This window comes from Crotalus tigris, unplaced genomic scaffold (assembly GCF_016545835.1).
Source record: "Crotalus tigris isolate CLP2741 ecotype Arizona unplaced genomic scaffold, ASM1654583v1 scf7180000018491.14276545383:2951260, whole genome shotgun sequence".
NCBI classification, from domain to species: domain Eukaryota; kingdom Metazoa; phylum Chordata; class Lepidosauria; order Squamata; family Viperidae; genus Crotalus; species Crotalus tigris.
Genome location: NW_024097037.1, coordinates 355,422 through 377,859, shown reverse-complemented (window position 1 = coordinate 377,859; position 22,438 = coordinate 355,422). Strand labels below are relative to the sequence as shown.

Here is a 22,438-nt window from a genome sequence, read left to right as displayed (position 1 = left end):
TTTGCATTGCCGGAGCTGGGATGGGCGCGGCCTCCATATGATGCAACCCTGGCCCATGGGCCGGCAGTTTAACACCCCTGTAATTAGTTAATTATAAGAATATGCAGCAGCAAACTTAGATTTTATTTTCAAGCAGGCTTCCCTCTATTATTTATGTGTTTGCAGTAGGTGAATTGTCAGTAGTCTTCTCTCTCAAACAGGAAGGTTTGAAATAATGTAAGGGAGACTTAATTAAATTAATCCTTAAATTTTGGTAGACAGCTTCATGTGCAAAATGGTTCTCTCCCATCCGGCACTGTCACTATGAAGAAAAGGGTGAAGCAGTTAGAAAGGATACTAAGGTTATTGGCTGTGTTTGTGGGATAATCCCCAACTGAGATAATAGTGGATTTACAATGTAAAATCAAGAATATAGCAATCATAATAGGAAAGTTTATTGTGTTTTTGGATTACACAACATAAATCTTTCAATTATTTGTCACTGTTATGTTGTCAATTCTTTATAAAATTAAAGAGTATTCTCTGTCCTTCTAATAGGACAGCTTTTGTTCCAAAGCTGGAGATCGTTAGAACTGCTCTTGTAAAAATCAAAATGGTTGGCAATCATTTTGTACTCTTCACACTCCTCCTTTTAAATTATCTGTCTGTTGGAGATTTAAGGATGACATAACTTATTGGCAAGAGGTAGTTTCCCAATAAGTTTTTTTCTGGCCTGTCCCTGAGTAATTGGAACAGCAGCAGTTCTATTTACCAGTAGTTGTTTATAAAAAGAAGAATGATTAGCAGATCAATGTGTGTTGGAAAAAAGGATACAATTGGATGCTAAGAATGCATCTTCTGGAAGTGTTTGTTTCTTTAGCAAGGGAGGAGAGAATTTCATCAGAAGTCAAAAGAAATGATGGTTGAGACTTATGGTCAGAGGAATTCAATGCAGTTTTGAAATAGAAATGTTTTCTATTCTGTCAATTAATATGGACAATTTAACCACAGTCTTAATAATAGTTACAAGAACACTTTATTCCAAGGTGATTACTGATTTCCAGATTACTGTTTTCAAGCAGACAGTACTATTTTTTTGCATCATTAATTCAACAATGTAAAAATCCAAGTTCCAGTATGCTGATAACGGCATCATAAATCTTATGTGGTCAAAATATTTGGGAAATTGAGATTATGCATTTTGATTTTATATCACTAGTTGCTCACTTTCCTTTGTTACTGTTGTCAGTTAACATCCGAAATATGCTTTTCTTGTTCTCTATGCTGATTTAACACCACCTAAAGTGTTTAAATAATACGTTTTTGCTCATTCATATAATATTGATGGCACATAAGAATAGCTTTCTGAATGTCATTTGATTCCTTAGCATAAGAGGTTGTAAAAATATTATTTATTAAAGCAGGACATAAATAGTAGGGTGATGGCAGTGTTTAAAATGCAATTTTATATTTAATTTGTTTACCTTGATTAACTAATACTTACTTAGAGTGGATAGACAGTATTATGGCTTGGATCTTACCTGCCTGAAAAACTGCAACTTTGGTGTCATGCAGTTTATTCAGAAGAAGACAAAATTACCATTTAATCACTACTAAAGTTCTTAACATTTTGTGTCATGGACCCCTTCTCAGAAAAAAAATCTACTTAAAAACAATATATATGTGTATATATGAAACCAATTATGCTTAGGTATAGTTATCAAAATATTAAAATATCATAAAATTGTGTATCTTTTGAGAGATATAATAATTTTAGATGAGATTTATTAACATTCAGAGACATGGAATCTAGAGGTTATCAACTACTTTGTTGCTTTCTCATATTATTGAATGAATAGCTAAATTTCAGTTAGAAGTTAGTAAAAATAAAGTTTTAATTTTTTTTCTCATCAAATTCATGGATCTCCAGGAAGAATAACAAACATAAAAACTGGGACCTGGGACCAGCAAGTCATTAAGTAAAGCAGTCTCTATGTTAAAAATCATATGACCACAACTGTGCTTACAATTTGATAGGAGAATGCCTACTAACTGACTGTAATTCAGAGAAAGAGAGAGACTGCAAAGATTGTAGATAAGGAGTGTCAAACTTGCAACGTCACGTAACATATCACAACATATTGTGACTTTTTTGCCATTGCCGGCAATGGGGTGGGCGTGTTTCTTCTATGGTGCATCCGACCCGCGGGCCAGCAGTTTGACACCCCTGTTGTAGATGAAGATATTGATTGCAAAATTACTTTTTCATCACAGTCGTAGCTGCGAAAGATCACTGTCTGAGGTGGTCACTAAAAGAGGTCTACATACTTAAATTATTAAAAAATTGAGGATCATATCATTATGTTTTAAGTAACAGAAAGACTATGCTCATTAAAAATGCATAAAACTGAAAAAGTTTCTATGTAGCAGCCCTATTTTATTTACTGAGGATGAACAACTTCTTGAAATAGTAGCAATAGTAGCAATGCCACTTCTGAGTAATATCTTTGCTCCTAAAAGTGAGTTTACGTCTTCCTTATCTTCTGACTTTCCATCCCTTGTATTTACTCCAAACTGGACTGGTGATTTGCTCTCTCTTTTTTAACCCTGAAATATGACATGAAAGCCTATAATCTGTGTAATTGCCCTTCCAATACCACATAAGTGTTGTCATTTTATGGAGATTAGAGTTCGATGATTCTTCAGTTTTAAAAATCTTACGTGTGTCTTAGATTCACATGTTGTTTTAGGAGTTGAAGAAATCAGGAAGAAAGATTTTCTGTTGAACTACTGCTAAACCCCATTTTATATAGGAGTGCAGCCTCAGTCATGTTTACATTTACAATGGAATTCAAATTTTATCACCTGGAGAATTTAAATATATAATTTATTTTAAAAGATGCTTTTGCTGAGATTCCCAAACAATGCTTCTGTTTCTTGTGCAGTTGTTAGGTGAGAGTTTTTACAATAACTGTTTAGTTTAGCAAACTATGTTTTAAAAAATACTCTTATAGGCAAGCTGATTAAATAAATAGATGGAAAATTTTGGCTTAGGTGTAAAGACTAATGAATGAAAGAAGAAATATTAGTGCTTTTCCATAAACTCTTAATCAAACTTGAAATTTCTTGCAGTAAGACATAATGGTGCTTGCGGATATCTAAATTTCATTCTTAGCTTCTTTAGTTCTATAGTTGGTGGGAAGCTGTATTATATACTGCTCAAAAAAATAAAGGGAACACATCCTATAAGAAATCTTATAGGATGTGTTCCCTTTATTTTTTTGAGCAGCATATAATCCATTTATAAAAATCTTTTCCCATTGAAATGGCCAAGAGGTATTACTTTCATTAAATTATAAGGACAGATGTTGTTCTACTGCGTTTGAGGGACATTTACATTCAGTTCCAATTAGTTCTTTATATAACATCAAAACACAAGAAGCCTTGGGTAAATCATATTCTCTGCTTCAGTTCATGCATTTATTAAAGAAACATATTCTTCTAGACTTTGTTTCTTGGTTTGTGTGTGTGTGTGTTAAAAGAAATAATTTTTAAACTGCAAATAATTTCATATGTTCATGTTTAATGGGAAAAGTAATACGTGTTTAACCAAAGGAAAAAAAATGTCAATAAAGGTTTTGTAAGTTCCTCATGGATTTAGTCAAGCTGAATTCATTTAATGAAGATACTAGATTGGGGCACAAACAATCCTGAGCTTCTGCATCAGTTTTGTGGACAGAGAAGTTTGCTGGACAATTTCTCCAGGGAATAAAGACATTATCTAACAATTTCACAAAAGCAAGTCCCTTTTCTTAACAGTGACAGTAGCATCAGTACTCATGCCTTAGAAGGGGATTATCTTTTTCATGTTTTCCCTTTAGATTTAATTCAAATGTGGTAAGTTAGGGAGAATGCAGTGCATTGGAAAGATGCTTTTACCATAAAAAACAAGAAATTCACCCATATTTTTGGCTATCCCATCCATCCATCCATCCATCCATCCATCCATCCATCCATCCATCCATCCATCCAAATATCTGCAGTAAAAAAGGGCAGGACTTCAATCAAGTTGCAGCTGCCATAAATAGTCAAATTAGGTGAAATCATTTCACTTAACATTTTAGAATAGAGCTATTGTAATATTTAAAAAATCCCGCACATCTGTTACTGAGATGAAATCATAACATTTTTCTTTTAGTTTAAATAATAAAGCTTTCTTATTTCCTAATCAAATCTGAAGGAGTGAAAATAGAAACACTGTCTTTATGTCATTGTAATGATGACACAAAAATATTATATAAATTGGATTAAACAGTTGCTTCAATCATAGAGTACTTCTTAATTTAACTTATCCATTATTGTCTATCTTGTATTGTGGAATTCTTGGTGCTCTTTGAGCTTGATTGTTTGCTTGCAGAAATTTCATTATCCATTAGGTAACATCTTCAGTGCTAGAAGGAAGTGGAGTTTACTCTTTGTTTTATATACAGTAGCTTTACCCTTTCAGGGTTCATGAGTATGCAGTTTATTCCTTGGTTGTTCTTGATTAGGCTATTGTCTATTTCTTGATTGCCTTAGTTGATAGTTGATAGTTTCTTGATCAGGGTATTGTTTATCTGGTGTATAAAAAACGCCACTCCTTTCTAGCACTGAAGATGTTAGCTAGTCAGGTAACAAAACATCTGCAAACAGTCAAGCTCAGAGAACATCAAAACTCCACAGTTCAACCCAGAGCTACATATATTCACTTCTGTTGGTGTCTTGTACTGGTAATTCATAAGTTGATGACTTGAACAAACAGACCATTTATGTTTGTACTTACATGGAGATACAGACTGAGGTGTCACCATTATGTGACACTAATTCCTGTTTTTGTTTTCTTATTTTATTATCTTGGGATGGTAGTAGGGATTTTAAAACCATGTCCTTGAGTATGTAATAACTGAGAAAGTTAAGGTATTGGGATCACTGAGTAGTGACTAAGAGGATATGTTTCAGTATTTGTTCAGAAGCATCTCTCTTCTGCCCTAAATAATTTTTTAGGCTTCCCTCTGAGCCTGAAAAAAGTTCTTGCCTCCAGAAACTGTGAATGCTCCAACACTGGAAGTTTTTAAGAAGAGACTGGACAGCCATTTGTCTGAAATGGTATAGGGTTTCCTGCCTGAGCAGGGGTCCCTTCCAACTTTATTATTATTATTATTGATCATCGCACAGTCAGCCAGATGTTCAGACTGGATTTGGCATTTTGTCTACCTGTCGAGTCCTTACCCAGGACCTGGGATAAGCAGATGTGGATGTTTGATGATATTAAAGATATCGTCGCAGGATGGAAGCTGTTCCTAGTAAGGCTGCCTTTTGCAATTGACTAATAGCAAATTTGTCAATGCCAATGGTGTTCAAGTGGTGCTCCAGTTGTTTTGGGATTGCACCCAAGGAGCCTATTACTATTGGTACTACCCTTGCTTACTTTTGCCACAGTCTTTCTATTTTTATTTGTAGGTCTTTGTATTTTGTTATCTTCTCCAGTTCTTTCTCGTCTATTCTGTTGTCTCCAGGCACTGCCACGTCCACTATCCAGACTTTTTTGTCTTTCTTATCGACAGTTGTTAAGTCTGGGGTGTTATGTTGCAGGTGCTTGTCTGTTTGAATTTTGAAGTCCCAGAGCAGTTTAATTTTATCATTTTCTATGACTTTCTCTATTTTATGATCCCACCAGTTTTTGCTTACAGGCAAATGATATATGTATGTATGTATGTATGTATGTATGTATGTATGTATGTATGTATGTATTTGCAGATATTCCAATGCACCATTGTTGCTACTTTGTCATGCTGCTGCTTGTAGTCAGTCTGTGCAATCTTCTTGCAACAGCTTACCAGGTGGTCCAGTGTTTCTTCAACTTCTTTGCACAGGCGGCACTTACTGTCTGTTGCTGTCTTCTCAATTTTGACTTTATATGCATTTGTCCTTAAGGCTTGGTCTTGTGCAGCCAGAATTAGTCCCTCGGTCTCTTTCTTCAATTTTCCTGCTCTTAGCCATTGCCAGGTCTTGTTATTATCTGCTTTCCCAGCTATTTGTTTAATGTATTGGCCATGTAGTGCTTTGTCTTCCCATGCCTCTATTCTGTTCTTCATTTGGTCTTTCTTGTAGGCCAGTTTGGTCTCTCCAGTAGTTAGTAAGCCTACCTGATATACTAATTTCAGTGCATCTTCATCATTGTTTTTCAGATATTCTTCCAAAGCCATTTTTTCTTCTTCAACCATCTGATGCACTTGTAGCATTCCACGCCCACCTATTTGCCTTGGTAGATAAAGTCTATCTATGTCACTGCGTGGATGAAGGGCATGATTCATTGTCATTATTTTTCTGGTCTTCCTATCCATTGCTTTTAGTTCTGCTTGAGTCCAGTCCACTGTTCCAGCTGTGTACCTAATGACTGGAATTGCCCAGGTGTTGATTGCCTTTATGGTATTTCCTCCATTGAGTTTGGACTTTAAGATCTTCTTCACTCTCTTGATGTATTCACCTCTAATCTTTTTCTTGACTTCAGTGTGCTTGATGTTGTCAGCTTGAAGGATACCCAAGTATTTGTAGTACTCTTCCTCCTCCAGACTCTTAATGTTATTTTCGTGGGGCATCTTGATTCCTTCAGTTTTCACTATTTTTCCTTGTTTGATAGTAAGTGTGGCACATTTGTCCAAGCCAAACTCCATTACAATATCTTGGCTATATATACGGACAGTGTTGAGCAGCGATTCTATTTCAGATGATGTTTTTCCATACAGCTTCAGATCATCCATGTAAAGGAGATGGGATAGTTTGGTAGATGTTTTTGATGTTTGATAGCCATGTCCTGAGTTATTCAGTATTGTTGACAGAGGAAACAGTGCAATAACAAATAGTAATGGTGATAATGAATCTCCTTGAAATATTCCTCTCTTGATATTAACCTCTCCCAGCTCTCACCATTGATCTGCAACTGTGTCTTCCATTGTGCCATCGATCTTTGCACAAATTTTCTGATGTTTCTACTGACTCCTGTTATTTCTAGGCACTTTATTATCCAATCATGTGGCAGAGAGTCAAATGCCTTTTTGTAGTCAATCCATGCCACATTCAGGTTGGTCTTCCTTCTCTTGCAGTTTTCCAAGATCATTTTGTCTATTAGGAGTTGATCTTTTGTTCCTCTGCTATTGGGGCGGTTTCCTTTCTGCTCAGGTGGAAAGAGATTGTTTTCAACTAGATGCTGTTGTACTGCATCAGCTACTACACCAGTTAGTAATTTGAAAGTTGTTGGTAAGCAGGTAATTGGCCTGTAGTTACCTGGTGTTGCCCCTTTTGCTGGATTTTTCATTATTAGGTAGGTTTTCCCAGTTGTTAGCCACTTTTCAATTTCTCCTCCTTGTAGTATATTGTTGAACTGCTTGGCAATGAGTGGGTGTATAACAGTTAGATGTTTCAACCAAAACCCATGCAGTTCATCTTCACCTGGTGCTGACCAATTTTTGATTTTCTTTGCTCTTTTTTCTACCATTTTTGTTGTTATTACTAGTTCTTTCATTTCAACTTCTGTTTTATTTGCATCCACCTCTTTTAACCAAGCCACATCCTTGTTGTATTTCTTTGGGTTATCCCATATCTGCTTCCAGAACTGCACTGTTTCTTCCTTGTCAGGTACTGACTGATTCCTTGCAGTTTCTCCATTGATGGATTGGTAGAAACGTTTCTGATTGGATTGAAATTGGAGGTTCTGCCTATAGTTTGCAATTCGAGCTTCATATCTACTGATTTTCCTGGCTATAGCTGTTATTTGTTGCTTTATTATTTCCAGTGCTTCCTTGATCTTCCTTGTTTCTAAGTGGTATTTCTTGATTAGGTATTCTTTGGTCTTCTTGTTCTTCAGCTTCTTTTCTTTCATCTGTTCTAGCTTGTTTGCATGTGATCTTAACTTGCTGATCTTATTTTCTAGTCTAACCTTCCATTTTTGTGGTGCACTGTTTGTTTGTTTTTCTTCTTTGTTGATTTTGCATCCCAGGTATTCAGTTATAACTGCAGCTATTATTATTATTATTATTGTTATTACTACTACTACTACTACTACTATTATTATTATTATTATTGGAAAATGATTACTAAAATTAATGTTGGACTCCTTTAATTGACAGTAAAATTGGGCTTCTTTAAAGAACAGTATACAGGGATGTGATGGTTCAGCAGTTAAAGATGTTGAGCTTGTCAGCTGGAGAGCTGACAGCCCAGGTTTGAGACCTCAGTGGCGCATGTTGGGGTGAGCTCATGTTACTTGCCCCATTTCCTGCCCACCTAGCAGTTTGAAAGCATAAAAATGTAAGTAGATAAATAGATACCACTTTGGCGGTAAGCTAACAGCATTCCTTGAGCCTTGGCATACAGTCATGCTAGCCACAGGACCACAGAAATGTCTATGGACAACTCCCTCAACTAAGAAATGGAGATGAGCACTGCCCCTAAAGTTGGATACAACTGAACAGGGGAATGTTTATCTTTATCTTTTAATCAACAGTAAAGGACTGCTGCTTGTGCAAGATCAAAACTATCTTCTGAATAATTTTTGAAGTGTGAAGAGCCCTAGTATGTTTGTTTGGAAAGAGGATTGCACTCCTCTGAAAGGATCAGCTTTTGAAGAGAGTTTTGAATCTAGAAATGCCAATAGCAATCCAAATCTTTGATAGATAAGATGAGTGTAATTCACTCCAAACACCATGAATACAGCAGAATATCCACATTATATAAAACCACTACTAACAAGCTACAGTGTTCTGCTGCAGAGCACAGAACAATGAAATATTTATTTTCACAGCACAAAGTTTAAATGGTGAAACTTGCTATCAGAAGATGACTAGATGGCTATCAATTTGAATAACTTTGAAAAATCAGAAAATTTTAGTGGTGGGTTTCTGTCATGATGGGCTATAAATTACTTCTAGAGTCATAAAAATATAGTTCTCAGCACTAGCATCTGGGGCACATGAAAGTATTTTCAATCATATAACTTTCTGAACATATGGTGAGCTTGTGCATGACCATCCGTTACCTAAAGAGCACAACAGAAAGAAAGAAAGGAATACACTCAAGCTAAGTCAATTCCTGATGCCTGGACCCATACAGCTTTCTTGGCAGCATTATTTATTTATTTATATCCTTCCTTTATTATAGAAATTGATTGATTGATTAATTGATTGATTGATTGAATGAACGAACGAATAAATGAATGAATGAATGAAATTGTTTGATATTTTCTTTTTTTCCCAGAATGCATTTTTAACTTTCCAGTTTAGTCTACCTCCCTACACTGGCTTTGTTTAGCTTTTGAGATAAGGACTACTCATAGTTGGTTACCACTTACTGAGTCAAAAGTAGAAAAAAACAGCTTTTAATTGCTCAGTTAGTCAATTTACACATAAACTTTGTTTGCCTTTTCTTTAAAACAATGCAACATTTAATCACTACTGTTAACAAAATACCATAGTTGTAATTAGAATGAGTCAAGATATTTAGATAGAGTATATACTCATTACTCTATGAGGATTATGGTTGCAGGAATTGGATATGTCTAGTTTAATGAAAAGAAGGATTAGGGGTGACATGATAGCAGTGTTCCAAAATTTAAGGGGCGCCATAAAGAAGGGGGAATCAATCTATTCTCCAAAGCACCTGAAGTTGGACAAGAAGAAACAGATAGAAACTAATCAAGGAGAGAAGCAACTTAGAGCTAAGGAGAAAGTTCCTGACAGTTAGAACAATTAATCATTGGAATAGGTTATCTTCAAATGTTGTGGGAGCTGCAACATTGGAGGTTTTTAAGAAGAGATTGGCCAACCATTTGTATAGAATTTCCTACCTGAGTAGGGGGTTGGACTAGAACAGTGGTTCTCAATCTTTTTAATGCCACGACCCCCAACCGGTCGTAAGTCGAGGACTACTCAACCGGTCGTAAGTCGAGGACTACTCAACTGGTGCAGCACCGTTTGCAGAATGGGACTTTTGGCTCAGGGCTCAGCAGGGCAGAGACAGCCTGGACAATTCCTATTGGCTTTTGAAAGCCAATAGAATTAGACTCTATTCAAGAGAGTCTATTCTATTGGCTTTCAAAAGCCAATAGAATAAAAGGGAGTAGCACAGCTAAGCAAAAGGGGAAAAAAATGGTGGACTGCATTGTTTAGTGACCCCCGTGAAATGGTCGTTCGACCCCAAATGGGGTCCCGACCCACAGGTTGAGAACCACTGGACTAGAAGATCTCCAAGATCCCTTCCAACTCTGTTATTCTATTATGGACTAGAAATTTATGTTTCAAGTTTAGTTGATTTAGCAACATTGAATATAAAGAAGAATATTTCAGAGTAGAAAAGAGATTACACATGTTTATGGAAAGAAACAAGGTGATGAGTACAAGCTAGAAACTGAAAACAGTTTATGCCTCGTATCCATTGTATACCAGAAAGAGGAGAGGAGGGAAAGAAATGTAACTTTCCTTCCTTTTTCATTTTTTTGTTTGATAAAGTCTAATTCATTCAGATTCAGAATTGACTTACTCTTGTGCATCCCAATTTATTTTTCTGACAGGTTAATTTAGTTGCTGTAATTGGACATCCTGCATGCAACTCTTTTTTGGCTACGAGACCTTCATTTATTTAGTCAGCTGTCAAGTGATTTTGTTGAAAACTGGATTTTTTTTCTTTGAAACAGAGAATACTGGACTGTCTCCAGACTTAGGTATATTAAAATCTGAAATCTTAAGGATATATCAGTACAAACGATCATAGAATTATAGAAATAGAAGAAACACTTTGGGCCAGTAAGTCCAACTCCCTGCTGTAGGTAGGAATGCAAATTAAATCATTCATGGAAGATTGTTGTTTAACATCTGCTGGATCACATAGTTTGAAGGAGAAGCCATGCCCTTTATGGCTAACTGGTGCTTCTGCTTTTACTTTCTCCTGTAACATTAAACCAGAGTTTCCTTTCCTGTAAGATAACACCATTATTTCATACCAAAGCATTAATGGTGACGCAGTGGTTAGAATGCAGTATTGTAGGCTAGATCTGCCCACAGCCTAGAATTTGATCCTGATGGGGCTCAAGGTTGACTCAGTGTTCCATCCTTCCAAGGTCAGTAAAATGAGGACCCAGTTTGTTGGGGGCAATATGCTGACATTGCAAATGGCTTAGAGAGTGCTGTAAAGTACTATGGAGCAGTATATAAGTCTAAGTGCTATTGCTGTTGCTATTCTGGGATAAGGGAGAAACCCTTCTCTGTGGCCTTCTCTGTGATGTCATTCAGGTACTAGAATTATGCTATTATATCATTGTCAGTCTTCTCTTTTCAGAGACAAACATACAATGTAATGTGTCCTTTTTCTAAACTTCAGGTAGTTAAAAATGTGGTGCCAGAACTGGACATAGTTCTTGAATTGGTGTTTGATCAATAGAAAATAAATGGAGCAGTTGCTTTCCATCAGTTGGGCAGGTACAATAAATTTGAATAATTTTTTTTCTCAATGTCATCTAAAATGGCTTTTCCATCAGTATATTCATTTTGTAATCGATTATTCCAATAATTGTAATCAATTATTTTTTTCTAAATGTATGAGGGTATAATGATATAATAACTAGATCTACTATCCTAGATCTGTGTATTTAATTTCTGTTTCCTAACTAAAGAGCTTTGCAGATCTCACTATTAGCTTTGCTATTTTCAAAATCAATTTCACCCATTTCACTAGTTATATCTTTTTATTTGAGAATAAGGTAGCCTTCAATGTATGACTACAATCGAGCCCAAAATTTCTGTTGCTAAGCAAGAAAGTTGTTAAGTGAGTTTTACCCCATTTTATTACCTCTCGCCATCGTTGTTAAGTGAATCATTGCAGTTGTTAAATTAATAGTGCAGTTGTTAGATGAATCTGGCCTCCCCATTGACTTTACTTACCAAAAGGTCACAAAAGGGACCTGGGACATTGCAGCCGTCATAAATATGAACCAGTTGCCAAGCATCCAAATTTTGATTACATGACCATAAGGATGCTGCAACAGTTGTAAGTGTGAAAATGTGAAAAGTAGTCATAAGTCACTTTTTTCAGTGCTGTTGTAACTTCAAAGAGTCTCTAAATGAATGGCAGTAAGTCGAGGACTACCTGCATTAGCTATTGTCCAGGGTTTCTTCTGTCATCTACCAATCTGATAAGCATTCACCACTTCATCAATTCATTAATGTTAAAACAGGAACCAGAGCTGAACTTTGTAATACTTCATTCAATACCTTTCTCAGTTTTATGAAGAACCAAGCATTGATGAGTACTTGAAATACAATTTTTGAACCAATTGTATATCTACTAAATTGTCACTCCATTCAGCCCCAGTTTACTAATTGGTAATGAAAGTTGTCATGGCATTCGTGTCAGCTGTTTGCTAAGAGAAAGATGGTATGTTTGGAGCATTCCCGCAATATATTATGGAAATTATCCGATCAAAACGTGAGATAAGCTTAGTTTAGCAAGACCTACTTTTGATAAATCTGTGCTGACATCTGGTAATTACTACATTGTGTTTAAAGCACTTAATAGAGCAATCGCTTTTAGATGTGCTCTAGAATCCTCCCAGATATTGATGTCAGGCTGTTGCGTCTTTAGTTCTCTGAATACTCTATCTTGGAATGTTTTTTGACTAAACAATCCTATTTGATGTCAATGCTTAGAGTACAGTAAAAAATTTTGGGACCGCAAAATTTGTTGTTAAGGAATGTGGTTATTAAGTGAGGCATCACTTGACCATGTGTAATTTTACAAACCTTATAAATGGCAATGATGTGACTGTAGGAGGCTGCAATTTCCATAAATGTTAGCTGTTGCCAGCACTTGGATCATGACCAAGTGATGTTTATAACTTACTTTTTCCTAACACCTTCATAACCTTGAACAGTCACTAAATAAATGGTCATAAGTCAATTATCTGTACCTAATATATATTTTTTCTTACAAATTATATATTAGCTAGGAAAAGTTAATCCAGATCTATCAGAATGGTTTTATACGATTTCAGGGATACAATTTGTTAATCAGAACTCTGTATTTAGTTATTAACTTAAGTATGAATTCAGGAAAACTGTTGTCTGACACTTCTTAACTATGCTTTTAAAAGTAATTTCTGCTGGACACAACAGAGAACAGCTTTACATACTTTAGTATAGAAGCAAATAATCTGAACAGGTATGATTATATTCATTGTATGACAGCTCTGCAATTATGGTTTCTTAAAAAAGATCTTAATGGAAAGAAACCTTGCTTAGCATTTTTATATTGTTTTAAGATTTATCTGATAAAAGTTTCTTCAATTAAATGATTAAAGGATTCCAATCAGCAGGCTGCTTTAGTATCCTACTCTCTAGATTTTTTTTAAATCAAAGCAGTAGTTATCTACAAATATTAGATAACTGTCCCAAATCAGGGGACTACAAGTTAAAAATTTCACATTAAGAATTTCAATCTTCAGTGTTAGTCATACTGTAACAGCCAGTTTGCAAATGAGATTTTATTGATCTTCACAAAATGTATACAATCTTCAATTTAAGAAATAAGGAAGTATGGTTTTGGCTCTATATACACACATTTTTTGGGAGATTATGTAATGCCCTTTTTTAAAGAGGGCTGTAGGCTGTGAAATGACCATTGCCTTCCTAATGGTATTGTGCTCTGCTAAATAATACATATACTGTTGGATTGTGGCACTTCAATTTGCTTCCTGTCTTTTTAAACTTTTAAAGAGTTTAAAATATAAGAGGAGAATAAACACTCTGGTTGAGGTTCTCAAAAGAGTTTAAATGATATTTGGAGATATATATTTTTCCTCTATTTTTTTCTTCTGAGAGAATAGAAACACAGCATTATAAGACAAAAAGACATGAAAAATCACAAGGTTAGATCCCCAGTTTATGTTATCTGTCTTGCCTGCTGTAGATGGCCAAGATGGAACATGTTACGGATGAGTTATATTTAAATAGAAAACTGATGAAAGCCATATGAATGCTCAGATAAAATTGTAAGCTGAATTTCTGATGTGAGAAGAGCTTTGCATGTTATCACAATTATAAATTTCCAGGTGACATCTTTTACTTGTGAATTTTTTTGGCCCGAATGTACTTGTGTGAAATTTGAATTTTATCAGTATATCTTTTAAAAACTTTATTATTATTCTATATGTCACTGTAGCTAACATTCAGTTGGATCAGCACTGAAATGATGATTCAGCTATACAGATAATCTTTCTTGACTTCTTTGTGACTTGTCTTTTCTTTTGTGCCTCTTTTTATTTTGTAAAAATTGAATATATGTATAAATATATATAAATAAATATTTATTTCTCCTTATTTCCTGACATATGTCTTGTGTCTTGTAAATGCCATCTGGTTAGAACAGTTAAGGAGTTAGCTAAAGATCCTTAAAATTAACTGTGAATTCTGGCTAGTATGTTTCTGTAGAACTAGTGGTGACATTGCTAGCCCTTCATAGATTGCTAATTAACATTCTGTAGTTTGTATGTTATCTCAATTTCTATAGCATATTTATCAATCTTTAGTCTGGCTTATAGGCCAGCATATTATAACACGGTGTTTCTCAACCTTGACAATTTTAAGGCATGTGGACTTCAACTCCCAGAATTCCACAGCCAGCAATGCTGGCTGTGGAATTCTGGGAGTTGAAGTCCACATGCCTTAAAATTGTTAAGGTTGAGAAACACTGTAATAACATGTTTAAAATTCATTGTTTTTTATAATACATCTCATTATTCTCTACTATTTCCCTTTAAAAGGATGATTGATATTCCTATTTTCGATAAGTAGGAATAAGACTTGTAAGAGATTTTGTGAAATTTGGTTAATGTATTGTTAACTGAGATTTGCATCTCCCATATTTATGTTGCTGTTGTTGAGTGATATCACAGTGATTGTGCTGTTTGTTAATGTTGTTTTTGTTATCTTCAGCACTGAAATTTTAAGGAAATTTGGAGACAGCTTCATACTGTTATTACTAATTAAAAATATCACCTTCAGCAAACAGAAGTAGGCATTAAGGCATATTTTTTCACAGTTCTTTTTCTAAATTAAAATTTAAATATTTACACTTACAGAAAATTAGAAATTACATATATTTATAATTTATTTCTGCAATAAAGTGAATGTTACACAGCACAGTGAACATATCATAATAGCAGATGAATGCCATACTACTCGTTTCTCTATGTTTGTGAAAATTACGCAAATAAAACATAGCTACTGATGAAAAAAAAAGAGAGACTAACGTCTACTAAAAGTATTTGCTGAAATTTATTGAAAATTGACACACTTGACAAAGTTTCCAATAGTAGGATTCTTATGTGTAGCATGTCTGTCTCTCTGTCTCTGTCTGTCTGTCCATAAACACATACACATGTATGTGTGTGTATGTGTGTAAGGACCCACCCCACTTTGCATCTTAAGAAGACAGAACTCTTGGAATAATTCTTCCAACAGGAATCCTTTATTAAGAGAAAATGGTTGCAGGCGTTCTAGACAGGACTTGGGGTCCAAGCTCTCCAATTCAAGGTTTTAAGGGGTTCCCCAGTAGCCCCACCCAATCAACCCTCTCTTTCAGCAACAGTCTCAGGCATTACACTTCCACCCCCTTTTCATTACTGCCTGGCTGGATGGAGACTTCAAAGAAACTACATGAAAGGAAATGGCCCCATTCTTATAGTTAGTTCTTTTGTAATACACACATTCAGTTCCTTAGAAGTATACTGAAGGAAGTGAGGGCCATAAACCCCTTTGTTCTCCGCCTTCTCTCCCTCTTATGGCAGAATCCAGAGAAGGCAAAATTGGTGTTTTCTATATTTGATAACTAGAGATGAAATATAATTGGATTCTGACATCCAGCCCCCTCAAAAATAAGAGAGATCCACCTGAAAGAAACAAAACAGGTATAAAAGTTAGTCAGGCTTGTTAGGGTACTCTGTGTGAAACTTCTTCAATAGCTTCGGAGCTCTGACATGACGTTTATGGACCCACTCGTTTTCTGAGGCAGGGAGGTGTTTCCAGGCAACTAGGTACTGAGTTGCTCCATGATATCTCCTAGAATCAAGGATTTCCTTTATTTCAAAGTGTTGTTCGCCCTCTACCATGATTGGAGGTGGTGGTGGGGGGATTTTTGGCCGTAAAGCTGACTGATGCTCTCTTTTCAGCCAGCTGCAATGAAAAATTGGGTGTATTTGCCTGAGATTTTTTGGTAATTCTAATTCTACTGTTACTGGGTTTATGATTCTTTTAATTGGAAAAGGCCCTATATATTTTGGTCCAAGTTTTTTACAGGGTTGTAGGGACTTTAGGTATTTTGTAGATAGTACACCATTTCACCTATAATGAATGGTGTAGGCTCAATCCTTTTTTTATCGGCTTGTGCTTTGTATGCCTGCCTAGCTTCATCTAGTGCTTTTCTAACTATTGGCCAGGTGTTTTGTAGTTTTTCCATCCATTCTTTCAGTGATGGGATCATTGGTTCATTTGGGGTTAATTCTGGCATGGGGCTGAAACTTTGACCGTTGGCTATCTGAAAAGGAGTGTAGCCTGTGCTGGAGTGGACTGCATTATTGTAGGCAACTTCTGCAAAAGGGAGTAAGTCCGTCCAATCACTTTGTTAGAAATTTAAAAAACATCTCAAATATTGCTCAAGTACTGAATGACAACGTTCCATTTGTCCATCTGTCTGAGGATGATGGCTAGATATCAGTCCCTGAGTGGTCCCTAAGAGGGATAAAAATTCCTTCCAAAATGCAGACGTAAATTGCACTCCCCTATCAGAGATGATGCGTTGGGGTGCTCCATGCAATCTGTAAATGTGCTGGATGAAAAGTTTTGCTAAGGCCTTTGCAGTGGGAATCTTTTGGCAAGGAATAAAGTGCACCTGTTTGGAAAACAAGTCCGTGACTGTCCAGATAACAGTATTCCCATTGCTTTCTGGCAATTCCACTATAAAATCCATGGCTATTTCCCTCCAGGGGGCTGAGGGATTTGCCACTGGTTGTAATACCCCTGGCGATTTTCCTTGCAACCTCTTTGCAAATGCACATGTTGGGCAGCTGGCAACATAATTTTCTATGTCCTTTTTTATTGATGGCCACCAAAATTGCCGTTTAATTAAGTGTAAAGTTTTTACAAATCCAAAATGCCCTGCTGATTTTGTGTCATGGCAAAGCTGCATGAAAGTGACTCTTTGGGTTGTTGGTATATATAACTTTTCCCCTACCCAAGGCAACCCGTCTCTCATTGTGCACACATTTTTGTTTTTCTGGAACTATTCGTCTGTTTCCAAACTTTTTCTGAATTCAATTCCAGTTTGGCTGTCCAGTTGTGGTTTTAGTTTAGCTTGGGTTCTTGTGGTTATTGGTGCTGCCAGTTGTGACTCTGCCATCATTGGTTTAGAGTCTGTGGTTCGTGCGCTGTTATATTGAGGCATGCGAGATAGTGCATCTGCCAGGAAGTTCTTTCTCCCTGGTAAATGTTTGAGCTTAAATTGGAACTGATGAAAATGCTGGGACCAGCGGGCTTGTTTGGGATTGAGTTTCCTGGGTGTTTTCAGGGCTTCCAAATTTTTGTGATCAGTCCACACCTGGAAGGGGATTTTGTTGCCTTTCAGGAACTGTCACCACATGAGTAATGCCCAACGTATTCCATATGCCTCCTTCTCCCATACGGGCCAGCGCTGTTCTGTTTCCGTGAGTTTCTTGGATGTATATGCACAGGGTTGCAATACTCCATCATCATTTTCTTGTAATAGAACAGCCCCCACTGCCACATCACTTGCATCTGCCTGTATTATGAAGGGCTTGTCCATGTCTGGGTGCCTTAGTACTGGTTCGGCAGAAAAAAGTCTCTTTAGTCTCTCAAATGCTGCTTGGCACTCCATTGTCCATGTTAGTGGCTGGCTAGGTTTTACTGAGGATGCTCCCTTCGTTTTTAGTAAGTTAGTGAGGGGCAAGGCTATCTGGGCAAATGAGGGGATGAATTGGTGGTAAAAGTTTGCAAAGCCCAGGAAACTTTGTAGTTGCTTTCTTGTGCGGGGTGGTGCCCAATCTAATACTGCTTTGACCTTCTCTGGGTCCATTTCAATGTCCTGGGGGGATATGCGATAACCTAGGTAGTCTATCCTTTCCTGGTGGAATTCGCATTTTGAGAGTTTGGCATATAGGTGAGCGGCTCGCAGCTTCTTTAAAACCGCTCTGACAAGGTTGACATGTTCCTCTTTTGTTTCGGTGAAGATAAGAATGTCGTCCAAGTAAACAAGGACCCCCTTAAACAGGTGCTCCCTTAGAACGTCATTGATTAATTGCATAAAGACTGCAGGGCCCCCTTGTAATCCAAATGGCAAGACTTTGAATTGATAGCACCCCATGGGGCAGTTAAATGCAGTCTTCCATTCGTCCCCTTCCTTAATTCTCACGCGATAGTAAGCTTCCCTTAGGTCTAGTTTAGAAAAATTTTTACCTTTCGATAGGTGTGACAGCATGTCTTTCATGAGGGGCAGAGGGTATAGGTTGCTTTCACTGATTGTATTCAGGGCCCTATAATCCACGCATAAGCGTAAAGAGCCATCCTTCTTCTCTCTAAACAGGACCGGGGCAGCCACTTTAGGCTTGGCTGGCTCAATGAAACCTCTCTCTAGGTTTTTTTTTATGAATCTTTCCATTTCCTCCTTCTCCTTTGGGCTCATGGAGTATAATCTGGGCTTCGGGAGTTTTGCCCCAGGCTTGAATTCAATGGTACAGTCTGTGGGTCGGTGGGGGGGGGAGCTCATTCGCCCTCTCCTCACTGAAAACTTCAGCAAGGTCTCTATATTCCTCTGGTATTTCTGTTAATTCTTTTTCCTCTCCTATGGATGCTTTTTCTATTCTTGATTCTGGTAGCCTCCCTTGGGGTTTTAAATCCATAGGGTCCCCCTTCGGGAATTTGATTTCTGTCGTCCTCCAATTTACCCAGGGGTTCCATTTTTTCAACCATTCCATCCCTAGAATCATTGGGCATTCCATGCCTGGGGTCACCACAAACGTTATGTCCTCCTCATGTTTGCCCAGGGAGAGGTGTATTGGTAGAGTGGCTAGGGTAGCTGGCACCCCCCCCGCTATGGATCCATCTAACTGGCCAAATGAGATTGGTTGTTCCAGTCTCCTGGATGGGATGCCCAGATTCCCCACTAGTGTTGGGCTAATGAGGCAGCGGGTGCAGCCAGAGTCTATTAAGGCTTTCACCTTCACAGCTTCGGGCATGGGGGGAATTAATATAGTCACTGTCTTGAGGATGGGTGTGATGTGTTCACTTACCAGGGGTTCGCCCTATGAGCTGTCATCTGAGGCATCCACCGGCCCTGTGGTGTAGGCTGGAGTTCTTTCCCCTTGGCAAGCAGAAGTGGGGGGTTCTGCAATTTCCATCATTCTCATGGCAGTTTCTTTTGGCTTAGCTGAAGACTTTCTGGATTTGTTGATTGGGGATCTGTCTGGGTTGTGCTGGGGGGCTTTGGAGCAGCATTCTGCAGCTCGATGCCCTTCTCTTCCGCACTTGAAACACCCCATTTGCTTCTTGGCTGTAGCTGATGATTTAACTGGTTCGTGTGTCAGCTCAGGCGGTGGGCGGCTCCATTGTTTTCCTCGGTGGTGTCTTTTCACTATGTCGATCTCTGCTTCCTCTGCCAAGATGTACCATTCCTCAAGTTGGTGTGGGTCCCCTCGGGGCAGGCAAGCGTCATATAGATCATAATTTAGTCTGTCTTTGAAATGGCTAAGGAGGATTTCTTCTTACCAGTTCAGTTTATTGGCAATGGCCTGGAATTCTTGTGTATATTCAGCCACTGGGCGTTTGCCTTGCCTCGTCATTTTTATCCTTTCACGGGCTTTGCGATCAGCCAGGGGGTCTTCAAATCATCTTCTCAGAGAGGACATGAAATGGTTGAAGTTACTGAGTTCTGGGGCATTGGAGTCATGCAAGTTCACCACCCAATCTGCAGCCGCTCCATCCAGGGCAGACTGCACGATCCGGATGCGGGCTTTGTCTCTGGGGATGTCCTGCCCGTATTCCTCCATGTAGATGAGGACTTGGATTAGGAAAAACCCCAAGTGTGTTGGCTCCCCTTTGAATTTCACCTCCAACGGCGGACGTCTTGGAATGGATTGGTGCCTCCGTTGTTGGTGGTAGTGTCTTCCGTCCAGATTGCCATCTGTGGTCCGGTAGGGGGTGGGGACTACTGGATCAGCAGATGTCCCCGGGGCTGCAGGTTCCACTTCCCCCTCGGTGTCTCTCCCTTTGTGGCTCCAGGAACTGGGGCAGCCGTAGGGCTCAGGATTCCCCTCTCTTAGGGAGATGAGAGTTCTCTTCATCAGCTCAATAGCTTTCTCTAGGATCCAGTCTGAGTACGGTGCCCAGCTTTCCCCCTCTTCACTTGCGTGCAGGGATTTCTCCATCTCCTGCTTCCATTCTGGTTGCTTGGTCCCCCATCTCAGGGTCACCTTCCTTGATTCCTTTCCCCACTCACTTTTTTTTCCAACGCCCATTGACCAGCGAGGCTTGTGGTCTTGTGTCTCCACCACTTCTTCTCCTGAGGACTCTGACTTCTCGGATCCCAACATCTGGCAAGGTTCCAATTGGGTCAGCGGCTCTATTTCCAGGGAGTTTTCCCCCTCTCTTGCTTCATTGTCTGACATGGTAAATTTTTGCAAAATCCCCCAGCAAGGGTCTCCCTTCCAGGTGGATTAATTTTGCAAGTCCTGTCTAATGTAAGGACCCACCCCACTTTGCATGTTAAGAAGACAGAACTCTTGGAATAATTCTTCCAACAGGAATCCTTTATTAAGAGAAAATGGTTGCAGGCGTTCTAGACAGGACTTGGGGTCCAAGCTCTCCAATTCAAGGTTTTAAGGGGTTCCCCAGTAGCCCCACCCAATCAACCCCCTCTTTCAGCGACAGTCTCAGGCATTACACTTCCACCCCCTTTTCCTTACTGCCCGGCTGGATGGAGACTTCAAAGAAACTACATGAAAGGAAATGGCCCCATTCTTATGGTTAGTTCTTTTGCAATACACACATTCAGTTCCTTAGAAGTATACTGAAGGAAGTGAGGGCCATAAAGCCCCTTTGTTCTCCCCCTTCTCTCCCTCTTATGGCAGAATCCAGAGAAGGCAGAATTGGGGTTTTCTATATTTGATAACTAGAGATGAAATATAATTGGATTCTGACAATGTGTATGTGTATTTTGCTGCATTTTTCAATTTCAGTGTTAAATCTTTCCTTTATAAAGGAAAGTTCTGCATGATTCTTTGACAATGGCATAGAGATTAAATGGAACAAAAGAGGTATTTGTTAAATATTACATTAATTATTTGAGTTCTCTATGGAACTTTAGCACCACTAAATTTTGCTTTCCAAAGCTATACTCATTATATATATTCTCAGTGCTTAGAAAGTTTTTTAATTACAGTTTTGCATCTAGACTTGTGAATAAGAGTATAAACTTTTCTTCTTGTGTGAGAATGCTGCAGTTGTAATACCTCATTGTATATCTTGAAGGATAATGTTTATATTAATCATCGAATCATAACATTTTGCTTTGGCCTAGATCCTGCCTTCAGATTCTTTAGAACAGTGACCCCTAACCTTTTGGGCACCAGGGAGTGGTTCCGTGGAGAGAGGTTTTGCCACGGATTGGAAGGAGCATGATTTTGTGTACTGTCTGCATCCCGCAGATGGTGCTTTGTTTGTTTGAGCCCAGTTTCTGGCATGCCCTGGTCTGGTGCTGGTCCATGGACCAGGGATTGGGGACCCCTGCTTTAGAAGAAAGGAAGCCTCTCTGAAATAATGATACTGATAAGTGAAAAACAAAAACCTCTTCTGTCTTAAAATCATTAGTAGTTAAGTGAATAGCAAAGCAATTCTTTGTAGCTTTTCTTTCTCAGTCTATTATTTGGCATAACATGCTGTGAAATCTGAATGGAGATTATATTATCACTTAATTACCATTATTGTGCTAGGAAATGTGCTGTATACCTTGATTAATATTATTTATTTAATTAAAGATAATTAAATATTAGACAAGGGTAGTGATCAAACTTTAGCCATGGGAAATAACTTCAAAATAGCCAGTGGACAATATCCTCCTTGCTGATTTTTCTGTTTTTTTTTCTTACTGTTCTTGATAATTTTGAAATCATTCCACTATGTTTGACTTGACCCCCAAATCCACCGTGCCTAAGTTCAATAATGAAATTAATTTATTTTTTAAACTCATGTTTCCTTCAATAGGTTAGTTTATTTCTTCAATGTATACAACTGAATGTGAAATTAACAATAACAGAAACTCTGTTTGCTTCCATATATTATTTTGACCACTGCCATTTTTAGAAAACAAG

General features: G+C 37.9%; 1 protein-coding gene across 2 annotated transcripts in view; it reads left to right on the top strand.

Moving 5' to 3' along the window:
- Positions 1–22,438, top strand: part of LARGE1 (LARGE xylosyl- and glucuronyltransferase 1) — a 405,761-nt gene that overhangs the window by 87,441 nt on the left and 295,882 nt on the right. The gene's annotated exons all lie outside the window — the stretch shown is intronic.